The following is a 6,918-nucleotide window of genomic DNA, read 5'->3' as shown; positions in this document are numbered from 1 at the left end:
CCCCCACCTGACCCTCGCCCCGCCCCACTTCACGCACCACCTCCTGCCAGGCGCTGTGACAGGTGCCTGGTCATTTTCAAAGTGACGGCTGGCCTTTGTCACATAGGTGAGAGCGTCAGGGTGCAGGGCCCTTCCCTGCGCCCCTCCCCCTGAATTCTCATATACTGTTCAATATCTGCCTAAATTATCGCCTCGTGGGGGTGGCCTGTGGCCAGCAGTCAGGTGGCCTGCCGTGCATTCTGCACCTGCGGTCAAATGTGCTGTGGTGGGCTGGCCTGTGGCGTCCCCAAGCGCTCAGGCCGCTGACGGTGTGGAGGCAGAGGGAAACTTCCCGGGACACGTGGCTCTGTGGCCCGGCGGGAGTGGGGGCCCAGCCCCGGCGGGTGATGAACTTCACCCGGGTACATGCTGGTGAGAAGTGGACCCCTCATCGCGGCGGGTATGGCTGGAGACCCGAGGCAGCTCTGGGGGGACCCAGGTTCCCGATCCATCAAGACAGAGGCCTTCCGTGCAGCAGCTCCAGGGCTCCGTGCCTGGTCCGTCTGACCACAGGGCAGGCAGGAGACGAGGATCTCTCCTTGTGGCGGGTGGCGGCCACCGGACCGCTAACCACCGTAACCTGAGCCCACATCTCGGGGGCATCAGGCCCCATGTGGGTGGGCACAGCTCCAGGCCTGCCCCGAGACCCAGCCGTTGCCGTCGGGGGGCCATCCCGGGCAACTTGGGCGCTATCACAGAACAGCACAGACAGAGCAGCTTTAACAACAGACGTCCGTGTCTCGCGCCTCTGGGGGCCGGACGTCCAAGAGCGGGGGTGCCGGCGGGGCCTGGTCCCGGTGAGGCCCTGCTTCCTGGCCTGGCCTGTGGACTCCCACCTTCCCTCTGGGTCCTTGCAGGGCAGATCGAGGGCTGGGGTCTCTCCTTCTCCTTGGACGGGCACTAATCCCACTGTGGGGCCCACCCTTGCAACCTCATCTGACACTAACCACCTCCCAAAGGCCCCCTCCTGACACCGTCACACCAGGGCTTTAGCGTAGGAATCTGGTGGGAGAAAACAGACATTCAGCCCATCCCAGGCGCTGTCCCATCCGCCCCTCTGCGGCAGGAACCCGCAGCGTGACCGGCCCCACCCAACTGCAGGGCAGGTGGAAGAGGATCTAGGCCGGGACGCAGAGGAGAGGGGGGAGAGCCCAGACCCGCTGAGCTGCTGGGCGCCTCTGCGTGGAAGGCAGGAAAGCAGAGGGGGGAAGGGCGGAGGGGAGGCCAGTGGGGGGGGAGGTGCTGGGCCAGGGCTTCACCTGCCTCCAGGGGAACAAGAGACAGGCTTGTGAACCACCGTTCTCCCCGCTCCTAGACCCGGAGACCTTGGGGTCCCACCGTCTCGTCTCCCCTTCATGGGACGATGCCTGCGTGGGGTGGCGGGCCGTGGGGCCATGGCCATCCTGCACCCCGTCGGAGGCTGGCGAGGCTCCAGCCCCAGCAGGACGGAGCGGAGGTGAACAGACTAGACGCGGCCCGCCCTTCCCTCTGCGCACACCGTCCCGTCCTTCCCACCGGTATGCATCGTGAGTTTCTGTTTTCAAGGGGCCTGCAGAGCTCGGGCTCCGCCTTCTGAGCAGCTGCTCGGCGACCGGCTGCCCACTTCACCCGATTCTTCTGACCGTGTAGCTCTCTTCAGGGTTTGCACTGAGTGAGTTTTCCACTGTCGAGGTTTAAACGATCACAAGGCCGGAGTGGGATGTCCTGTACGTCTGTCTTCGTAGGCTTGGTGTGTATGTTAGGGGTCTGATTCGGGGGCCCCACGGCCGAAGGGACACACGCTTATGCCGGGGGCAAAGGCTGCCAGGATCTGAGCCCCTGTTTTTGGAGGAGGAGGGACCTACCGCTCCAAGAGTCCCTTCCTCTCCGGGTGTCATGGAGCCTCCCGGGGGAGGGGACAGGGGGGTTGGAACCACCTGTGACCTGGGGCTGCTGTGACGGAGCCCGCGGCCAGGGCGGCTTGACCACAGACATGCAGCCAGGCGGCCCTAGAGGCCACACGCCCCCTGCAGGCCCCCGGGGAAGGACCCTCCAGGCCTGTCTCTGGGCTCCTGATGGCTCCTGGCATCAGCAGAACCCCAATCCTCCTGTGGCATTCACCCCGTGCACAGGTCTGTGGCCAGTTTCCCCTCTGTATAAGAACGTCGGTCATATTGGATTAGGGCCACCCTGGTGGCCTCATCTTAATTATATCACCTGCCAAGGCCACCTGCACAGGTCTGGGGGTCAGGACTTCAGCCTAAGAATGTGGGGGACACAACTCAGCCCATGCCCTGCACCTGCCCAGCGAGAACAGAGTGTGTTGATGAGCAGGGACCAGGTGAGGAGGCGGGAGCCCAGCGAGCACCTCGGGGGAAGGGAGGCCGCACACGACCCAGAGAGGGGTTGTGGTGTCACCCAGCCCCGCCCAATGAGTTAACACGACACTTGGCCGCTGAAAACAGCTGTCAGTTCTTAGAATCTCGAGGTCTCTGTGGGCCTGGAATCCGGGCTCCGCTCGCCCGGGTGCCGGAGGCTGGGGCCGTGGTCTCATCTGAAGGGTCCACGGGGAGGCCGGGGTGGGGGTTCTGCTTCCAAGTTCACACACGTGCCTGTGGGCAGGCCTCCGTCCCTTGCCGCGTGAGGCGTCTCGCCCAGGTCGGGAGTCACAGCCCTTTTATACCTGATCCCGGGAAGGACGTCCAGCCATTTGTGCCTCCCTCTGTTGTTCCGAGGGCCACCTGCCGGCCCAGCCCACGGGGAGCTGCGCACGTGAAGGGGCGCGTGCCCGGGGGTAGGATTCTCAGGGGCTACCTTGGAGGCTGTCCACATCCACCAGAGCGCTGGTCACCCAAGCGGGGCCTCTCTGGCCTCTGTTTCCTCAGCGGCAGCAGGGCGCCACGGGGTCCCTGACAGATTAGCGGGGGACTCTCGGCTGGCCTCGTGAACTGAAACCGCTGCTGCTGCCCGTTCTGATGGCTTCAACGTGTCGCGTCCCTGACCTGAGCCGTCCTCTCCCCAGGCACCCAGGGGAGCCATCTCGGCCTCCCTCGCCCCCGGGTCTCGGTGCCGACAGTGACCCTGCCTGCCCCAGACCCACGGCGGGTCCGGCGGGAGCACCTTCGTGTGGCCCTCAAAAAAGAGGGTCTCCCGCCCCCTGCTGGCGCCCGGCGGAAGTGTCAGCAAATCGGGGTGGCTGCGGTGTCCCCGGAACAAAAGGAAGCTTGTTAGTTTCAGGCGAGACAGGACAGGGTGGGGGGTGGGGGGGAGGGGGAGGGGGGGGAGGGAAAAAAAATCAATGTTTGCTAAACAGGGGGGAAAAATCACCGTGCCTCAGTGGGGAAAGGCTTATTTTCAAGTGTATTAAAGTGATTACCCAGAGGAAAGCCAGGGCGAATGACCGAGCGGCGAGTCCCCCGTTTTCCCAAAGAGCTTCCGACGAGCAGAGCGTGCTCGCCCTCCCTGCAGCCGGACACGGCCAAGCCTTCGGTTTTAAATAGTTTATAACATCTCCGAGGCCGCGTCTAAGTGAGGGCGGTCCCTGGAGATGCTCGGCAGACCCGTACATTTAGCCAGTGATAAATAACCAGGAAAGCACAAGGCCCGGAAGGATCCCAGCTTTAATTCCAATAATTTAAAATCTAATGTTGAAAGAGCTCTTTGCATTCATGTGGTGTTCGCGGTTCCAGCTGGAGAAAGAAAAGGCTTTGTGTGCGGGGTGGGGGCAGGGTGGCGGGTTGTGAGCCCGAGGTACGGGGACTAACCTTTTTACCATGTGCCGCTCGCAGCCGGCTCGTCGGCATTTTTCATACCGTAAGTGGCAGGCGTCGTTTCTGAAAGCCAGACGTGGGGAAAAGCAGATTTATCATCTCCGCGGAGTTTCTATTCCAGGTGAAAGGATTTTTGTCCACGGCGAGTCTGCCGAGGGGAGCCGAGGGCGCTGCCCCCTCCCCGCGGACGCTCGCCCCTCCGACGGCTCAGGGGGGACCCGCTCGCACAAGTGCTGTGCACTCGGCGGGCGGCCCGGTTCCCATCACGGTGGCGGACGCGGCAGGATGGCGGGTCCGACCGCAGGCCCGGCACGGCCAAGGCGCCTCCGAGGAGGGAGAGCCGTGGTCAGCCGCAGACCGGGAAAGCGGCCGGGGCCACCAGGAGCTGGGGACAGCCTGGGGTGGGGGCGATGCGGGCCGCAGGGTTCGTGTTCGGGTTTGAAGGCTTGGCAGAGCTGTGTGCCGTGAGCTGACGGTGTCCCCCAAAGAGTCACGGCCACCTGAAACCTCAGAATCTGGCCTTATCTGGAAATGCAGTTAGATAAGATGAGGTCCTCTTGGGTGAGAACGGGCTCCAAATCCAGTGGTGGGCGTGCTCAGGAGAAAGGGCGGACGCAGCAGCCCAGACCCTCCCTTGGGGCCCCCGGAGGGGCCAGCCCTGCCCGCACCTGGCGCCCAGGGAGGGGACGCGTTCCTGTCGTCGTAAGGCCTGCGCCTGCGTCTCGTAGGAAGACAGCGGAGGGAGGTTCTGAGAACGGCTGTCCGACGTGCGCGCCGTGTGGCTGCAAAATGCACCCTTCTTCTCGATGTGACGGTGGCGAACGGTGTCACCCTTCCGGCCCCTCCCCTCCTTGAGTCTGCTTTGAGGTGGCACCTGGCGCTCCGATCCCCGAGACACTGTCCGGGGACGCGAAACAGCCCCCAACTCACCTTTCGAAAATGATCCATTTCCCCCTTTCCTGACTGTCGCCTTTTCTGTTAAACGGCATCCGTGGGACCTTCACTTGGAAAGCTCCAAAGAGGAGCATCTGTTCCCGGCTTGGCTGGCGGAGGCCGGGGAGCATCTTCTAGGAGGAGCAGAGCCCAGAGCAGCACTCGGCGGGGGGAGGCCGCCCCCCCGACCTGGGTCTCGGCACCGGGCCCTCCCTGTCGTCCCCCAGCCACGTCCCGTGCACGTCTCCTCTGTGCCACGAGGCGCTGTCCGATTCTGGGCGACTGGAAGCAGATCTAGGATGCTAGGGGGTGGGGGCAAGATTTCTCGAGAAACAAACACCGTCCGTCTTTTAGGAGTGGCACATTCCGTGACATTCCGTGGCACTCTGGGGAAGCGTCCCTGGGCGGAGTGGGGAGGGGGGGGTCTGAGGTCTGGGCGGCCACTGCGGGCGGGTTGGGGGACCCGAGCCCGGCGCCCGGAGCCCAGGGCCACCACAGGGGTTTCCCGACCCGCCACACAGGAAACCGCAGCTGTGGGCCTCAGTCCCGCGCCCCTGCTCCGCCCACGGCTCCCTCCCACTGACAGCCGCCCCCCTGCTCAGGCCGGGGGCAGCCAGGTCGGTGGCATCAGCCCCCGGCACAGACCCGCTGCCCTGGGTGGGAGAAGCAGCAGCCGGAAGGATCTAGAAAACGTGCAAGTCACTTGGTCATAACCCTGGTACCACCGTCTACACTTCTCCTTCGGGCTGAATAAAATCCGCGTGCAGACTGCTCAGTCCCGATCCTCCCCTCTGCCCCCCCCCCCCCCAACCCCGGCTTCTCTCCAGCTCCTCGGGCTTCAGGGGCTCGTCTCTCTGCCTGGAGAGGTTTTCCTCCCAATTCCCCGATGCCAGCAGCCTCTAAACCTGCGGTAACTCAGACACCTGTGACCACAGACGTTGGCGTCGGTCAGAATAAGACCCTCGGGGCCCCGGGCACGTGTGGCTGGCGGCTGCCAGACCGGACGCACAGGTGCGGGCCTGCCCACCAGGGCCTTGAGTTCCAGCGGTCAGGACTGGAACCGTGTCCAGAGCCACAGCGGAGGGAGTCTCTGCCTCCCACACTCGTCCTTGCAAGTTCTGACCGCCTCTAGGTAGTCTCTGACCGTGATCGGGTCTGTCTGTCTCTCCCACCAGAGCTCACGTTCCAGGACGGGCTCTGTGAGCCCAGTGTCCCCGAACCTGCCAGCCCGGCACCTGCCCCAACGACAGCCATCGGGACGGACGGACGAATGAATGAATGAATGAATGGACGGATGAGAACAAGGTGCTTTGGGCGGCCCCTGGCCCTTCCCGGAGACCCAGTGTCCACCCCCTGAAGAGGAAGCAGCTCCCTCAAGGGCGGGATCTGGGGATCCCACGACAGGAGGGAAGGAATCACAGACGAGCTGGGCAATCCAAGGGCTCCGTCCTGCGGGCTCCCGTGCGAGCAGTGACCTGTCTCTTCTCTTTCTTCTCTTCCCTTGAGGGGGTCCGCCAAGGGCAGGTGTCGAGCAGCCGGCCGGGCTCCCATCGCCCGCTGGACACGACGCAGGAAGGCCGGCCCGCTCTGGGCGCCCAGCCCCGGGGACGCTTCTCCGCGTCCTGAGTCTGTGCCATCAGCTGCCCGCAGACCCGAGACCCAGGCCGGCGGGAGCCTCCACGCTGTCCACGCGCCATCTGTCCCCGTGGTAAGAAAGACGCCGAGGGCCACGGGAGAGTGGGTCGGCGCCTCTGCCTGGAAGGGACACGTGTCACCTCCGCTCGTGTTTCACGGGCGCCGTGGCCTCGCTCACCCGCGAGGGCTCCTGACGCGTCTCGTCGGTCGGGGGGCGTGCGCGCGTCTTCCAGAGTCTTCCCCCGCCGTGCACGCGTGGGGCTGCCGGGAGACGGGCCCACGCTGAACATCGTCCGCATTTATCTGAAACGCGGCTGGGGCGGGCTGTCCCGTGTGTGTGGTCTCAGAGCCACAGAGCCGGGCCTCCCTGGCCTCGTGTCCTAAGCTCCACGGCGCCGGGTGTGCGGATGGTTGGTGTTTTCCATTCAGGAGCCTTAAACACGGCAGACGTCTTGCTCGAAGGCAGGAGAGAGGAGCCCTGTCCCTCGGGCCGGGAGGAAGGAGACACACGAGGAAGGGAAGTGAGCCAGGGAGCTCTGGCCCCGGGCATCTGTGCCACAGA

General features: G+C 64.6%; 1 long non-coding RNA gene across 1 annotated transcript; it reads right to left on the bottom strand.

Annotated features, from left to right (window-relative positions):
• Positions 1-762: 762 nt before the first annotated feature.
• On the bottom strand, positions 763-3,257 carry LOC123597066. Its single transcript, XR_006711938.1, has 2 exons — positions 2,833-3,257; positions 763-2,701 (listed from the first exon to the last, which is right to left on the bottom strand). It is a non-coding gene; the product is annotated as an uncharacterized LOC123597066 (long non-coding RNA).
• Positions 3,258-6,918: the final 3,661 nt, after the last annotated feature.

The sequence above is a fragment of the Leopardus geoffroyi genome, chromosome C1 (assembly GCF_018350155.1).
Source record: "Leopardus geoffroyi isolate Oge1 chromosome C1, O.geoffroyi_Oge1_pat1.0, whole genome shotgun sequence".
Classification (NCBI taxonomy): Eukaryota; Metazoa; Chordata; class Mammalia; order Carnivora; family Felidae; genus Leopardus; species Leopardus geoffroyi.
This window is presented reverse-complemented; position numbering and strand designations above follow the sequence as displayed.